Below are 17,136 nucleotides of genomic sequence, written 5' to 3' on the forward strand. Positions count from 1 at the left end.
GAATGATTGATGGAGTTTTTTATGCGCCAACCTGAGTCCCTTCTCACCATCGTTAATAGCCCTGACATAGGGCGGCCATGCATAGCTTTGATGGCAGGATTTATTACGCTCTCAAAGCCTGAAGTAACTGGCAACTCACTTAGCCATGTTTCCTGTAAACACACGATTTGTATATTGTCACTCCAAATTGTATTGAACAAATGTGTAAACCCTCGTGTGTTCCAGGATGCTACGCAGCAGGCCATTGGGGTTGCCGAATCCGATACACCCTATTCACCAAAGCCAAATCCTTAACATAATCCCCTGAAAGTGGGAGGAGAATCTGTGTATCATCTGCATAGTTAGTGTAGGTGATACCGAGATTGTCCAGCTCATCGAAAAGCGGCTTAGTGAATATGTTGTTAGCGTAGGAAGGACACAGGCGGATAGCACAGGGAAATGTGTGGTTCAAGTCCCTGATCCGGGCTTAGAACGAACTCGGGCACGGTATAAGGCGTGTTATATAAAAAACGATTAAATAGTACATGTCACACCACCAACCTTCACATACCATTTACATATGACTTTTATTTATAAAATTTTGCTGTATCAGAAATTTGGAAATGCAATTTATTTTTCTTTTTTCTCACAGACACCGACAATTTAAGGGCACTTTATTAACCCCAGCATTTATTGCAGGGTTACATCTAGGTGCATCATTAATGTCTATCATAATGGCAGTATCCTAGCCCAAGTTTCTCAACCTACTCTTCTCCTTCTTTACCAACGCCTGTCCTTTCTTATTAACTTCCTCCCTTCTGCTGCTGCTTCGCCTGCTTGCTAACGTCTCTACCACCACTGACGGGAGTACCACTCTCCTGTACCCCTCCTCTGGAAACTTTCAAAGGTGGTAATCGGTTTCACTTAGAACACTCGTTCTGCTGTCAAACACACCTGACATCTGTTTCCTTGAAGATTCTGACCTCAATGTCCTCGCCCTTACCGAGACGTGGTTCAATGCCAGCTCAATCACTGCTCTTAACACTCTCTTTCCTGAGGTCTACAAACGCCTCTTCAAGCCCAGGCCCAACCAGCCCAGATGTGAAGTGGCCCTGACTTTCCGTGAGTGGGCCCCTGCCTCAATCATACCTACTCAATCCTACACCTCTTTTGTAATGCCTCATCTGTAGGCTAGAGGTCTCACCTACTCTCTCACTTACCCTCGCTACCATCTACAGGCCCACTCACCTCTTGACCTCTACTCCCAAACTCCTCCTCCTTGATGACTTCAATATCCACCTCGACTTCAATAGCCACTTCACAGTTCTGTGACCTCTGTAACTCCCTCTCTTACTATCCTTCCTTCCGGTCCGGCCCACTCAGCCGGACACACTCTGGATGCCTTTATGTCAGGCGAGATTCCTATCACTCACCTGGTCATCACCCCCCTCTCCTGGTCAGTCCATTCTCTCCTCCCATTTGAGGGCCCTCTGTCCGAGCCGCATCCCGCATTGGCAGCCTCATTTGCCGCCATTCGACCTATGAAGCAGTTGCTGCCTTTGCCTCCACTTTCACCCCCCCTCCCCAGCACCTGCCTCTCCCTCTGACTCTGTCATCGCCAACCTGCCCCTTTCCATCTCCAACACCCATGACATCCTTGCCCCTGTCATGAGGATCCGCCTGTTGCCTGCCTCCAAGTGCAACAGTTGGTATGACTCCGATCTAGCATTCTCTGAAATGTCAATGTAGAGTTGCTGAATGGAAGTGGCAGACCTCAGGTTCACCCGTCGACAAACTGGGCTGTCGCCTGCTCCGAAGGCAATATTGTTTCTCCATCCGCTCCAAGAAGTGGGTGCACATCCAAGACTGCCTCTCTGGAGCCACTAACAACACGGCCACACTTTTCAAAATGTGCAAATAACTCGTCAATTCAACTGCAGTCTCCCCTTCCCAGGCCTTCTGCACCACTTTGGCCTCCAATTTCACTTCTAAAACGCGGGGCATCCTGTCCTCACTCTCCACCACCACCATTCTACTCCTGCTCCTCTTCCCCTGTCTCCCTTGGGTCCTCTCCCTTGACCCCCCCATGCACTCTCTACCCTCCTACCCATAGCACTTGATGATATCTCTAAAGGTGTCCGCTCTGTGAAGTTCTCATCCAAACAGGTGCTCTCCGGCTCCTCTAGAACCACTAAGGACAACATCTACTTTCTCGCCCCGGCTCTTGCTGACTTGTGTAATCACTTCTTCACCAGAGGCTCTTTCCCTCTATCCCTAAAGCACTCCCTGTGCACCCTCTCCTAAAAAAGCTGTCTGCTGACCCCTCATGCCCAGCTAACTATATCCACCAACTCTTGTAGAAGTTGGCCCTCCCACAATTGATCCTTCATACTGAACTTGTTGGCAGCCTCTATGACCATCATTTTGGTGCTGGGCATACAGAGGCACAGAAACTGCTCTCCTGAACACCTGTGAAGACATGCTCGCAAATCTTGACTCTAACACTCCTGTTGTTCTCATTCTCCTTGACCTCTCCTCTGCTTTTGACAGTCATCCATTCTGTCCTCATAAAATAGCTCAGCAATACCCTCAGCATCACAGACTGGGCACTGTACTGGCTGACCGCTTTCCTCACGAACTGCCCTTCCTAGTTGCAACTGGGTCCTTTCTCCTCCACCATTATGTCTTGTGGCACCTGGTAACACCATTCGAGGCACCTAATAATACATTCTCAATAAATAATAATCACTCACTTTACCGTCCTTGCTCCCTTGTTTGATTACAATAATACTCTATACTATAATGATGACTTGGAAATACATAAATCATGATAACGTGCTGTAAATATTTTGAGCTAAAATAATATCTTTGTACTGTTATCCCTCCGCAGAAGCCCATCCCCCTCAGCCCATCTTGAATGGAATACTACAGATCGCAGTTTGAGGTTCAGGGGAATGCTAAAAGAAAATGGCCTTTGGGTTTTGTACGTGTACTTTCATGACTTGAAGACACAGAAAAAGGTAATGTGCTTAGTTTTCATAAAGTCATGCTTCATATATCATGTGAGGAAAAAGACCTTCGAAAAAATGAACTTGTGCTTTGAATCAAATAACATATGAAAATAAGGGAGACAATTTAAACATTGTATGTGACCTATTTGAATTGTCTTGGAAGAAGGCATATTATTTGGGTGTCTTATTGGTGGTTTGTGTTTTCAGCAGGGTGCAGAATTTGCACTCACAACTGGCTAGTGATATTGGACGCTTTGCGAGTAAGAAATGGTGTGCTGTGTGTATGTGTAGGATTGAGGTGGCGGGTGACTTTTGTATGGCTGGCTAGTAGCTTGCAACTTGAAATTGTGCACCTTGCTTTCAGCATAAAAATGCCCTTTTTGCAGTTCTTAGCAGAAAAACACAAAGAACTTGTGCCCGAAACAATCACTACTTAATTGAACCTCCACTTATGAATAGCTTCCACAGAGGGATATAAGTAGTCAAATTGAAACCCCATTCATTGTAGGGTGTTTCTCTCCAGAGCATCATGTAGGTTTGGGTGGTAACAGCACAGTCTTGATTCGTAAACCAGACAAAAAGATCCTAGTTTCTGAAAACAGCTCATCCAATCTAGAATATAGTGCCTGTTACTTCATATACACGTGACGTCAGAAATCTGCGAGTCCCCCTGGAGCCTGAGGGCCCAGGCTATGGCAAAGTCTACCCATTCCTAGGGCCGGCCTTGAGTAGCAGTGCTAATTTGTGGTCAGGCAGAGTACAGTTCAGGTATTTACAGCAGCGGTAAATATTTTAAGTTGCATGCTATTAACCAGCCATAAAAAGGTCAATCTCTACCTCATTTCTACACATAAACCAGGAATTAGTTTTACTTGGCAAGAGTCAATTCACTAGCCAATGGCTAGTGCAAATCTTGTGCCATGGTCTACAGCGTGTTAATATTTTGTATGTGTATATAAAGCTTCCTGTTCCTTATCCCTCCAATGCCCTGGACAAAGGAGGAGAGGGGAGGTCATGGTGGCCAGGCAGGTATTCCTGTGACTTGGTGGCGACCTTGGATTTATACCTAGTTATAAGCAAGCCAGCAAGGTGGAGGGGGCCTGGCCGGCGGCCGGAGCATGAACACGTAGTTCACCCGAGCCGCCTGCGTATATCCTGATTTGTTTTGCAGCATACAGTAGCAGTAGCTTTTGAAGAGGCCTTGGCCGCAGTGCCCCCAGAGGTGCAATATGGAGGGCTTGCAACAAAGGCGGGGGAGTATAGAAGCCCCGGTAACAGAGGACGTGCTTTGAAGGTGGCTGAAAGGGCTGGAATTCCAAAATGGCTGCTGCGAGAGCAGAGGGGTGGCGAGACCAGCATAGCTCTCCTGGTCGACAGAGGAAAGCTCATGCCCATGCAGCAAGTCGGGAGACACTCTGGACGTGCAGGTGATCACTTGGGATGATGTCCATATGAAAAGCTGGCAGAGTGCCCTGAGGTATGGTCCACTAACATACCAACAAGAAGAGAGGGGAATTAGCCACTGCAGACAGTCCTGAGGCCAGTGGTCGAGATAGGGGCTGGGTGAGATTTTTGATTGAGGTCCCTGTGGAGGAGGAGCTGGAGGCCTGGTGGGGGGGAGCCTGTCTGCGGACACCGGCCCTAGTTGAGTGGAGCAGTGCAGTGTAGTGGGGGTTGTCCATATGAGACCCCCTCGGACACATCTCACCACATTGTCCAAAGTAAGGAGTCGGGGGTGTGCTGGAGGAAGGCGGGATGGGGTACCCTTACAGTGGGAGATGCGGAGCGAGAGGTGGGTTCTCTTACCCCACATTTCAGGAGGAAGAGATTTTAGACTACTTGGGGGGCTGGCCAGTAAGCTAGGGCAGTCAGCATTGGTGACAATGGTGAATGGACAAGTACACAACCCCAAATGCAGACAACAGTAGCACGAGGAGTCATGTCAAGTGTTGGAGGGTGCCGCTGTGGGGGGGTGCGGCGGAGAGACCCTGGATGCCCTAATGGAAGCTATTCAAGCCACCAAAGCTTCCTGTGAGGGGAGTATTAAAGAATTGAAGTCTGACTTGCGGAAGGTATGCGAAAGGGTCACAGAAGTGGAACAGAGAGTGAGCACGGTGGAGGATGACCTGCAACCTCTCAAGTACCAGGCCTGGTGGGAGCAACTAGGACATTGGAGGACACAGATGGTCGGTTCAGGCGTTGCAATATTCGTTTGATAGGGGTCCCTGAGAGGGAGGAAGGGCCCAGCGAGAAGCTCTTTGTGGAACACCATAACCTAGAGACTTTACATGTGAAGGGACTTTCTAAATTCTTTGAACGTGCCTTGAGGGCTTCCATGGGTGATAGTGTCGAAAATCTTGAATTTTAGGGACAGAAAATGCTATCCTGCAGGAGTCCCGGAAGGCTACTACGAGGTGGGCAATACGAAACTGCGCATCTTGCCAGACTTCACCTCAGAGGTACAGCAGAGAACATATGATGCAGTGAGACGGGGCCTTAGGGAACTAAACATTAAATACAATGGGCCTCATTCCGAGTACGGCGCTAACCAATGGCGCTATTAACGCCTTGGTTGACGCCGTACCCGGACCGGCAGCTCCTTGGTGGATGGCGGAATTACCGCCCCATTCCAAGGTTGGCGGGGCGGTAATTCCCCAATCCCCATTTACCCTTCCCCATTCCCATTTTTGCCCCATAGGGCATATTGGGAGTGGGGAAGGCGTTAATTACGCCACCGTAAATTACGGTGGCGTAATTAACATCAAGGTCCCTTAGCGCCATGGATTTTAACACCTGCTAAAAGCAGGTGTTAAAACCTCCATGACGCAAAGGGAACTCGGAGTATGGCGGTAAGGGATTACCGCCACCGGTCTCGTTACCGGTGGCCGCTATCCCTTACCGCCATACTCGGAATGAGGCCCATTATGTTCTTTCTGGTCAAACTGAAGGTCATTACGGATGGCAAATCCTGGTTCTTTGCGTTACCACAGGAAGTGTTGAGCTGGTTGGTCTTGGTGCCCGGGCTCATGGGGTGTGGGTGAGGAAGGGATATTAGGCAGGTGACCAATTTTGGGTGCAGGTGCAAAGGGTTTGGTGTTGATTTATGGTGGCTTGCCCCGGGACTATGAGAGTTGTTGGAGGTCCTGGAATAATGGAAGCAAGAGATGATCATGGTGACGGGTGGGGTGGGTGCGAGATGGGGAATGGTAAGTTACCATTCAGGGACTCCACAGGAATGGCAACACTGAAGCACGGGCATCGTTACTAACAGTGCCAGTGCTTCAGAACTACTGGCAGGTCAGGCCTGCCTTTAGTTCACTGCCCCTACCGGCAGACTTGTAGTTTGCCGGTCTGGGAAAAGGTGACGGTTAACCGTTGTTACCAACACTTTTTTCCAGACTGGCAAACTTATGATTGTCCTAGTCCAGGGGTCGAAATTGGGATTCGTTGACCAGGAGCAAAAAGCTGCTCCTGGGTATCGGGCATCACATGTTGCGCACAAGCTACCTCAGAGGAACCAAGAGTCAGCCTGTAGCACGCGGCAAATGTAAGATGAGCGCAAGATGCAAACCTTAAGTTGGTCATTTGCATATTATACAATATGCTTTAAATGTCTCTTAAGCATGCCCTTCATTCTCCTGTAAACACATTCCCAAAACTACAGAGTTAATATCGTATAGATATGTATGTTTGACACCACTTGCCCACGAGGAGTCAAGTGTAGCTCCTAGTAGCCGTTGGTGTCAAGCTAACCAGGCTCCCCATGGCTATAACTAGGAGCTGAATATCTCGTAGCTCCTGGCAATTTCGCATCCTACTAGTCTGTACTCAGGAGGGTATTAATGAGGTTTTTAGACACTTCTATATATCCCTGTACACTAGCGAGGGCAGATGCAGATGAATTGTAACTTGATTCAGCTGCCGGCCCTGGACGGGCACCTTATGGAGGTGCTGGACGGGCCTGTTGAGGAATTTGACATAAATATGGCTCCACCCCATGCAGAAGTGTAGGTCGCCTGGCATCAATGGCTTCCCGGTTGAATTCTATTGCAAGTATGTTGATCTCCTGGTGCCCTGACTAAGAAGTGTTCAAAGAGGCCTTTGAGTGCAGTGTTATCCCCGGGTCGATGAGGGAGGCAGTAATAACTGTGCTGTTAAAGGAATGGAAAGACCCCCTGCACTGCGCATCCTGCCGCCCTATTTCATGATTGAATGTTGATGCAGAAATCCTGGTTAAGATCATGGCTACCAGTATTGGTACACCCAGACCAGTGCAGATGTATAAGGGGAGGAAACACGACAATGAATTTATGCTGCTTGCATCAGGTTAAGGATTCTAAAGGGGAAATGGCACTGGCATCCTTTGATGCAATGATGGCCTTTGATTCTCTGGAGTGGGAATGGCTGTTTAGGGTGTTAGGGGCATTTGGGTTTGTAACATTTGGTGGTGTTTATGGCTCTGGTACAATAGGTCAGTGGCGAGAGTGAGGATGGATGATTGGGTATCGCTGCAGTAGACGTTAGGTAGAGGGACACGACAGGTGTCTCCAGTCCCACCGATATTTTTAATGGCACTGGTGCCGCTGGCGAGGTATCTTTGGAGGGAGATGCGTGAGGCAGGGGATATTAGCGGGTGGTGTGAGACATACAGCAGTAAATCATCTGTGTATAGAGAGACTGTGTGTGGGAAATCCGTTGGACAACTTGCCAATGCTGCTGGAGGTATTGGGTAATTTTCGGAATCTGTCTGGATTCCGGATTAATAAAGAAAAATCATTACCATTTCCGCTGGGGGGTCTCTGCAGGGGGATCAGATGGGAAGGGGAATCATTTAGATATCTGGGTAGCCACATTTTTCACAATATTGAGGACACAGTTGTTCACAATACGGTTAGGGAATAGTGCCAAGGCTTCTTTAATACTTCACCTATGTCCCTTATGGCATTACGAAGGTGTTTTTTAAGATGTTGGGCGAGCAGGTCAGGGAATTGTTGTGAAATGCATCGAGGCGGAGAGTCTCTCGCTGGCGACTTTGCAGCGTCCACGCCTGGAGGGGGGCCTCAATCTTCCGAACTGGGTGATACTTCATGGCTGCATAATTGAGATATTCGTGTGGGAAGACGCGAGAGGGAAATTGTTGACAGGCCTGCTGGTATCCCTCCTGGCTTATTGGAAAGGGATAGACCTGTTGTAGAGCATGGTTGGAGGGAAAGGGGCACTAATGTTTTTCAGATGGTACGGGCGACTTGGCAGAAGCTTCTAGGAAAGCTGCTGGTGACGGGGCCGTATAGCGCTGACCTGCCATAGAGTGTCGACCCATGGGATTTGGGTGGTGATGCGACGGGTGGGGTTCTCTGATATCGGGGACAGGGCATGTCGGACGGTGGGGGATTTGTTTGAGGGTGGCACACTAATGTCATTTGAGGAGTGGAGGGTTAGATATGGGGTCTCTTGCATATGGGACAGTGACGAGACGATTGGCTGCCATGTAGAAAGATATTCCAGAAGATCCCAATCCGAGCCCGCTGATGCAGGTACTACTCACGCAGGAGGGAGGGGGCAAGGGGTGTCACAGTATTGGTTTTATGGCGGTATGATAACCTTCTTGCAAAATGACAGTATATCATGGTTATCGCGGTATAGCAGGTGGAGTTAACTAATCTTAACAAACATTTTCTTAAAGGTCATAAATCATCAGCATTTTGAAACTTGTCTGTGCACATTTTTAGCTGATCCTCCAGGAATCTAAGGCGTCTGCAGATTTGGTCTTTAATGGCGCTCACTCGTTGATCGCCTTGAATGAAAGAGTGACTAGTGGAAGTGTTAAAATGCACTTTTTGAGCAATGAGCTTGCTGCTCAGTCACAGGTCATCGCTTTTAAAATCGGCCTCGGCCTGCATTCTTTTGGAACCACATGGCTTGGGCATCAAGCCCCCTCGCTGCGATCAGTCATAAAAGTTTGTTTTGATAACGCTTTATCCCATTAAAGGGAGAAAAGTCACTCATGTGAGGTCTGAAAGCCTATGTCGTGTTTCTTTTGTCAAAATGTCATAGCCAACACACACTCACTGAAAGGTTGCATATTGATCAAATCACTATAGCTTGTTTACCGTCTGCCTGGTGTATTATAAAGGTCTGATGTCGGAGTCACCACTGACCATGTAATCCTAACAGGACAGCGTTCAGTGGGCTCTGTTGATTTCTTTCTTGATTCTTGCAATACATGTACATTTACCTTTTTAAAGATAGTGGCACAAAAACGTTTTGAAAATGACAAAGTTAAAATACATATTGGCACAAATATAGCCTAGACCACCCCCTCACCACAGCCCCATCATACCCATTTTACCCAGGTCTGAGCGCATTAGGACCCTTGTCATGCGATTTGAGACAGAGGAATGCTTTCGTGGGTGGTGTCACAAATCGAGGATAGACCTGAGAAATATCTCACCCCCATTGCTCTGAATACTTCAAATTGAATGTAGAATCTGTCCTACCTGCTTGAGTCCAGTGCCATATGCAGAAGGCAGGTGAAGGATCAAGCGAAGCAACAAAGCAAGTGCCAATGTGTAAATCTACACGGAGGACAGTGGGTGGGGGGCAGTTTATATACTAGCACAAAGCACGGATGGGCTCAGTGTTCATACAGTCTACAGAGCTAACATTTTCTGTGGACATGCATCAAAAGGGTATCGAGTTCAATCCCCCATTGAATTCTGGGAGGTGTAGTTCCCCATCTTTCAAATTGGTGGGAAAATTACAAATCGGCTGATCTTTAACCCGACTCTACTGATCACAGAGAAAGAGCGGTCACAGCATCAAAGCTGTGTTTACTAATGTGGCCTCACTTTCCCTATGCTCTTGTCTGTCTTAAGAAGGTCCCCTTGGCAGATGCCACATCCCACAGTGCAAGATCCAGGCTGCAGCACTTGCTTACTGCAGCCTTTTTGAATCAGATTGAAAAGCTCACTTAATAGCTGCAGGCCCTAAAACGGTATACTGGTATAAACAATGTGATAGTTATTATAGTTCAGTTAAGATGTTCACGTTATCAATAACGGTATACCGTTATACCGTTACACCCCAAGGAGGGGCGGCTAAGATTTCCGAATTTACCAGGCAGTACGGGGTGCATATCCCTTAACGGAGCTGTCGGTCAAGAGTAAGTGGGAGAGGGATATGTGGGACCTGATTTCAGAGACTGAAATATGGGAGCAAGTCAGGGAAGTTTCGAGTAACGCCAGGTACCAACTTGTTCAGTGTAACATTTTATATAGAGTTTATGTGACCACGGCCACACTGCATGCAATGCAATGAATAACATCTTAAGTCGGGATTGTCCCAGATGTGGGATTGGGCCGGCTGGGATCTGGCACATGCTATGGGGATGCTCAGTGGTTGCACGCTACTGGCAGGCAGTGGTCTCAAAGATTTATGATTAACTACACTCCAGTTTTGAGTGCAGTCCGAGAGTTTTTTTTGTGAGGCCTGCTTCAGGGAGGTGGTGGGGGGAGGGGGGGTTGGGAGGTATAAAACAAGGAGACGCCTGGCTCAGTTCATGCTGATACTGGCGAAAAGGTGGGTGATTATTGTCTGGAAGAAGCTCAAGGGACTGTCCTTGGTACATTGGATGTGGGATATCCGTAGGTGGGGGATGGCAGAGTTGGACATGGATGTGGGATAATAGGTGGGGGATGGCAGAGTTAGACATGGATGTGGGATATCCGTAGGTGGGGGAAGGCAGAGTTGGACATGGATGTGGAATATCCGTAGGTGGGGGATGGCAGAGTTAGACAAGGATGTGGGATATCCGTAGGTGGGGGATGGCAGGGTTAGACATGGATGTGGGATATCTGTAGGTGGGGGATGGCAGAGTTAGACATGGATGTGGAATATCCCTAGGCCGGGGATGGCAGAGTTAGACATGGATGTGGGATATCCGTAGGCCGCGGATGGCAGAGTTAGACATGGATGTGGAATATCCGTAGGTGCGGGATGGCACAGTTGGACATGGATGTGGGATATCCATAGATGGGGGATGGCACAGTTGGACATGGATGTGGAATATCCGTAGGTGGGGGATGGCAGAGTTAGACATGGATGTGGGATATCCGTAGGCCGCGGATGGCAGAGTTAGACATGGATGTGGAATATCCGTAGGTGCGGGATGGCACAGTTGGACATGGATGTGGGATATCCGTAGGTGCGGGATGGCACAGTTGGACATGGATGTGGAATATCCGTAGGTGGGGGATGGCAGAGTTAGACATGGATGTGGGATATCCGTAGGCCGCGGATGGCAGAGTTAGACATGGATGTGGAATATCCGTGGGTGCGGGATGGCACAGTTGGACATGGATGTGGGATATCCGTAGGTGCGGGATGGCACAGTTGAACATGGATGTGGAATATCCGTAGGTGGGGGATGGCAGAGTTAGACATGGATGTGGGATATCAGTAGGTGGGGGATGGCACAGTTGGACATGGATGTGGGATATCCATAGATGGTGGATGGCAGAGTTAGACATGGATGTGGGATATCCGTGGGTGGGGGATGGCAGAGTTAGACATGGATGTGGGATATCTGTAGGTGGGGGATGGCAGAGTTAGACATGGATGTGGAATATCCGTAGGCCGGGGATGGCAGAGTTAGACATGGATGTGGGATATCCGTAGGTGGGGGAAGGCAGAGTTGGACATGGATGTGGAATATCCGTAGGTGGGGGATGGCAGAGTTGGACATTTTGCAAAGATCCCAGGACCCGAGCTGGAGGAAGGGATGGTGGTAGACTGCAGTCAGTTGGCAAATGAGCTTCATTTCTCCTCTGACTTGAAGCCTCCTTGAATGAGAAGGATGAGCAGATGACATGTAGAGATGTGGAGTGTTGGAGAGGGAGCACAGAAGGTTTACTCCTGATGGAAGGCATTGTTGGTCAGAATGCTGTTCGATGCACCCATTGTCAACTTTGTTAATGTGGATGATCGTAAATACTGCACTTTGGTTTCTATGTATATGGAAAAAAAAATGTTTTAAAGCCAGCAAGATTTTTTCCAGAGACTTCCAGAGCAGGACAGGGCCCAGCCAGTAGGGGAAGGAGTCCTCAATCTCACTAGAATAAGTTGTTAGTCTGCAAATATATCTCAGGGGGGTGGTGCAAACTGTGTTACTGCTATGGGGCACACACACACACAGCAAATCAAGCACTAGAAATGGACAAGAAAATGAGATAACATAGACACGAGACCGATGCGAAATTAAAACAATTTATTCATGCATCGCACTGCATGATAAAAACACTACTAGCAAAACGAATGTGCAACCCCATAGCATGGGTGCAATCTACAATGAATGCAATTTACAATTGCCTCTCTTCTGGCGTTTATGCAAGCAGCCTAATACCTTTACCCAGTCCTGCTGAGTCTAAATGCATTGCAGCCTAGTAACAATGCTAATAACAATGCGTGGCTAGTAGCAACATGTGGGAAGCTCCTAAATTATCAGCCTTTCTCTCACTCTCCCCACACACATTAACACTCTCTAATGAGACAGTCCCTGCCTGATGAATGGCAGGATCTCCCCTTCCAGACAACCTCAAAACCCACCGCGAGTGTGTGTGCCAATTCCCCGTTGCACGTGTCTTAACAAAACAGCTTTCTAATTAGCAGGCCTCATTCAACAATACTCCCCTCTGGATGCGAACAATCTTCCAGGCAGCCTCACTGCTTTCCCTGCATCTCATCTAGACAGCCAGGTCCCAGCACGACTCGAACCGGGTCTCTTTCTCTGCTCTCTCCCTGGCCCTCACCGATCTGGTCTCCTGCCAGCTGCTGTCGGACTGCTCTCCCCCAAGCTCGATCTGCATCTATCAGGCTGGTCTCTCGAACTGCTCCCAATCTACTCTGCCACACCGATCTGCTCTGCATTCCAAATTGCTCTCCAACCTCATCTGCTCTCTGATCTCCGGAATGCATCTACTGCAAAGCCCTCACTCATGGATATACTGTGCAATGACGTACATGCATTTCTGTGGTAACATGTCGGAATTCATAGTTCTACTTAGTTTAGCATTCACTAAAAGCAAGCAAGCGCCATGAAGTCAGTCTACATATGTGGACATAAGTTCACTGTGACATAAAGGACAGGATGGAAGTGGCAAGCATATTGTGTCTTCTGCTCAATGCAGGAACTGTCTCTTACTGCGAAATCATAACATTTCTCCTCTGTCGAAGCTTATGGCCTTCTACCGCAAAGCTAAGCAAAACACTCCTTCCAAATCCCTCCCACCTTTCTGCTGTCTCAGACAAAAAGATTAGCTTCCGTCTCATTCCTTCCACTCGGGCAAACGCCACAGTCTCTCTACCTGCCTTTCTTTACATTCTTCGAACTCACTCTTCAGAATGGCTCAGACAGAGCACCTCATTTCTCTAGCGCCTAACAAGCATTTCAAGCACTACATACATGGCTCGGTGTGTATTCTAAGTGCATGCACATGCTTGTCTCTAATGCAAACATGACAACATCATCTCTAAACAACACCCTCCACATGACGGGGCCTATTTCTCTGGCACAATGTGGCTTTCAATGGCATAACAATGCGGATATATTTGGAAATGTAGATCTGAAATGATTCTGATGATTACTCGTAACAGGCCAGTATATTATCTGGACTAACACAGTGGCCTCTCAGTTAGAAAAGGACTCCCCGGAGGTGATGCTTGCTAGGGACCCCAAACAGTAATGGTCGCTTTGGATAACTCTAAATATTTTGTTAACTTCTTTTATTGATGATTTATGGTGTCTTGTTCATTTCATATTGACCTGATGGTAATATACAGTGTCCATATAAAACAGCCATTACTGATTAAGAGCCTTTTATTTTTCATTTCTTTTTATATTCAATGATTTAGTTTTATTTTACAAAACATTTTCATTATGTCTAGTCCAACCGTTCAAAATCTTAATGTAACAAAATTATTTAACTTCAAAGCCATTCAGAACGTAAGTAGACAATTATAAACAAATGAAAACATTATTCACGAATTCAAAATCGTGCTTTCTCGCTCAGTTCAGTAAGTCCCAAGCACTGGAGATTCTCCCTGTTAGGTTAATACAGTCCTCAAACCTCCTCCCTTGTAGACCATGTAGAAGGTGCTTTTCCGGTTATATTTAGCCAGAATTGTACTACAGTAAATGGCAATTTCTTATTGGTGCCCAGCATCAATGTTGACCATCTATCTTCCAAAGAAAGTTCCACATTCTCTGTTGGTGGCTTTCCAGCAAATCGTTGTCGCTTATCAGCCAACGCTGTACAGATCTCTGACTAGTTCACTCCATTTATCCCTTCCACTCCCCATTTCACTGTCTGCCCTCCCCCAAAACTCTTTGCCTTTTCATTATGACCATCTCCTCACTCAACTATCCCTCATCCCTCCAACCCCAATTGGCCCAACACCCAGCTACCCCAATTCGACACCACAACCTCATCTATCCCCAAATTACTGACACCTCCAACATCATTGACGTCACATTATGGAATGCAAGATCAAACTGTAACAAAACTGCTGCTGTTATGGATCTGTTTCTACGTCTAAACCTTCACTCCCTCTGCATCACAGAAACTTGGACCCCCCCCCCCGAACAATACTTCGGTTCCTGCATCTGCATCTCTCACTTACTCCTCCTCTTCCTTTGCCCATGTCCCCCGCTTCACGGGTCGTGGTGGCAGAGGCATTGGTCTCCTTTTTCCCCCCAAGTGCCTATCGACTCCCTGTCCTACACCTCTTCCAGTCTTCCCCCTCCTTTGAGTATATGTATCAAGTCTTCACTTCCCCACACGCCATATGTTTTCTCATTATTTACTGTCCATCTGGCCCTCCCGGATCCTTCTACGATGACATTGACCACCTCCTTGACCTCATCTCCCCCAGTCCCACCCCCATAATCTTACTTGGTGACTTTAACCTCCATCTCTCCACCAATCACCTAACCTCTCCCCTCCTATCTATACTTGACTCCTACCTGCTTGCCCCTCTCGCTGCCCCTCCGGCTCACTCTTCCGGCTCCACTCTCAACCTTATCTTTGCCTCTTCCTTCACCGCCTCTTCTGTATCCAACCTCCCAAACTATCTTTCTGACCACTCTCTACCTCCCTCACTCCCGCTTCTGCTCCTCCCTGTCCCCCTCACCCTCCATCTCTTTCTCCCAGCACGACCTGCATAACTTTAATCCCTCTCATTTCTATGCTTCCTGAGCCTCTTCCCTCCCCCCTCTCTCACTTCTCTTCTCTCGCTGCTAATGAGGCCTCAACCACACTATCCTCTTCCCTCACCTCCAGTCTCGACCAACTATACCTTCTCACCTCCTTCCACCTTTCCTGCAAACTGCCCAACCTTGGCTTTCACCTCACCTTTCTTCCATGCACCGCCTCCTCCGACACTTTGAAAGACGCTGGCTTAAACACCGCTCTCCAACCAACCAATCCACGTACTTCTCCTACCACACCCTCTACGACAACTGCATCAACTCTGCTAAATGAACTTACTTCTCAGACCTCCTCCACTCTCAATCTTCTCACCCTCGCCGATCTCCTACCCCTGATCACTCTATTGCCTCTCCTCTTTCAGCCAGCGATCTTGCAAACTTTTTCTCCTCAAAGGTGCACACTCTACATCAAGACATTTTACGATCCCCCTCTTAGTCTCCCCCTTCTCCATCTCCCACTACCCCATCCACTACAATGTCTACCTTCACGCCAGTCTCTCACTCTGAGGTTTCTCTCCTCCTGTCTAAAACTTACCGAACTGCTGCTCTCTCTGACCTCCTTCCCACCTCTCATAACCCCAAAGTTTACCCGCTCCTTATACCTTACCTTACCTCTCTCTTCAACATTTGTCTGTCTACCGCTACCTTTACTTCTGCCTTCAAGCATGCAACTATCATCCAAATCCTGAAAAAGCCCTCAGCCAACCCCCTTCTGGCTTCCAACTTTCGCCCCATCTCTCTTTTACCCTTCCTATCTAAACTCTTTGAACGCCTTGTCTACTTACAACTCTCAGCCTTCGTCTCCAACCTCTCTCTCCTCCGTCCTACTCAATCTGGGTTTCGTCCCAACCACTCCAATGAAACTGCTCTCACCTCTGTTCTTGTCATTGCCCGCTACTCTAAACATTCTTCTGTTCTCATTCTTCTTGACCTATCAGCAGCCTTTGACACTGTAGATCAACCTCTACTTCTTTACTCTCTCTCCCACTTTGACATCAAAGGATCTGTCCTCAACTGGTGAACCTCCTATCTATCCAATCGCACCTTTGCAGTTACCTGGGACGGCCGCATCTCCCCTACCTGCTCCCTCGACTATGGCGTCCCCCAAGGTTCTGTGCTCAGCCCTTTACTCGTCTTACTGTAAACCTCTCTTCTAGCCCCAATCATTTCTTCCTTTGGTGTTCCCCACCACTTCTACACCGATGACACCCAGCTCTTCCTCTCCTTCTCTTCTTTCACCCCTGACAACCATCTTAAACTCTCTTCCTGGCTCACTGCCATTAAATCCTGGATGTCCTCCCACTTTCTTACACTGAACACTGACAAAACCGAAGTCTTATTCTTCCTCGCTAACACCCTGCCTCCTCCTCCCCTCCTCCCTTCCTCCCTCCATTATCTTTCCTCCTTCCCAGCTCCCCATCTCCCCCTTTGCCTGCAATCTTCCTCTACACTTTTACTCGAACCTCTCCTTTAGTCACCACATTTCTCTTACCTCCCGTGCCTGTCGCTTCCACCTCTATAACATTCACAAAATCCGACTCTTCCTCACCTTTCATGCCACCTAACTCCTAATAGCCTCTTTGATCTTCTCTCGACTTTTATACTGCTCTGCTTTCCTCTTTGGTCTCCCTTCCTCACATCTAGCCCCCTTAAATCCATCTACCATTCTGCCATCCATTCTCTCTGTCTTCTCTCTCTTCACGATTCTATCTCTTCTTCACTCTCCTCCCTGGGCTGGCTCTCCTTCCATTCACAACTCAAATTCAACTTCCTTTGTCTCGTCTTCAAATCTCTCTATGGTCTCGCCCCACCCTACCTTTCCTACCTCCTCTCATTCTACTCTCTTGCTCGCCTACTCCGTTCTGCTGCTCATTTCCTACTTAC

The 17,136-nt window shown here is 48.0% G+C and overlaps 1 protein-coding gene across 1 annotated transcript in view; it reads left to right on the forward strand.

Annotated features, from left to right (window-relative positions):
* The first annotated feature begins 386 nt into the window (after positions 1-386).
* The window catches only part of LOC138467389 (uncharacterized), a 623,308-nt gene continuing 606,558 nt past the window's right edge, over positions 387-17,136 (forward strand). Inside the window, 1 exon segment of the mRNA XM_069607343.1 lies at positions 387-2,999. The gene's annotated coding sequence lies outside the window, so the exon portion shown is untranslated.

This window comes from Ambystoma mexicanum, chromosome 4q (assembly GCF_040938575.1).
Source record: "Ambystoma mexicanum isolate Mex_15411 chromosome 4q, UKY_AmexF1_1, whole genome shotgun sequence".
Classification (NCBI taxonomy): domain Eukaryota; kingdom Metazoa; phylum Chordata; class Amphibia; order Caudata; family Ambystomatidae; genus Ambystoma; species Ambystoma mexicanum.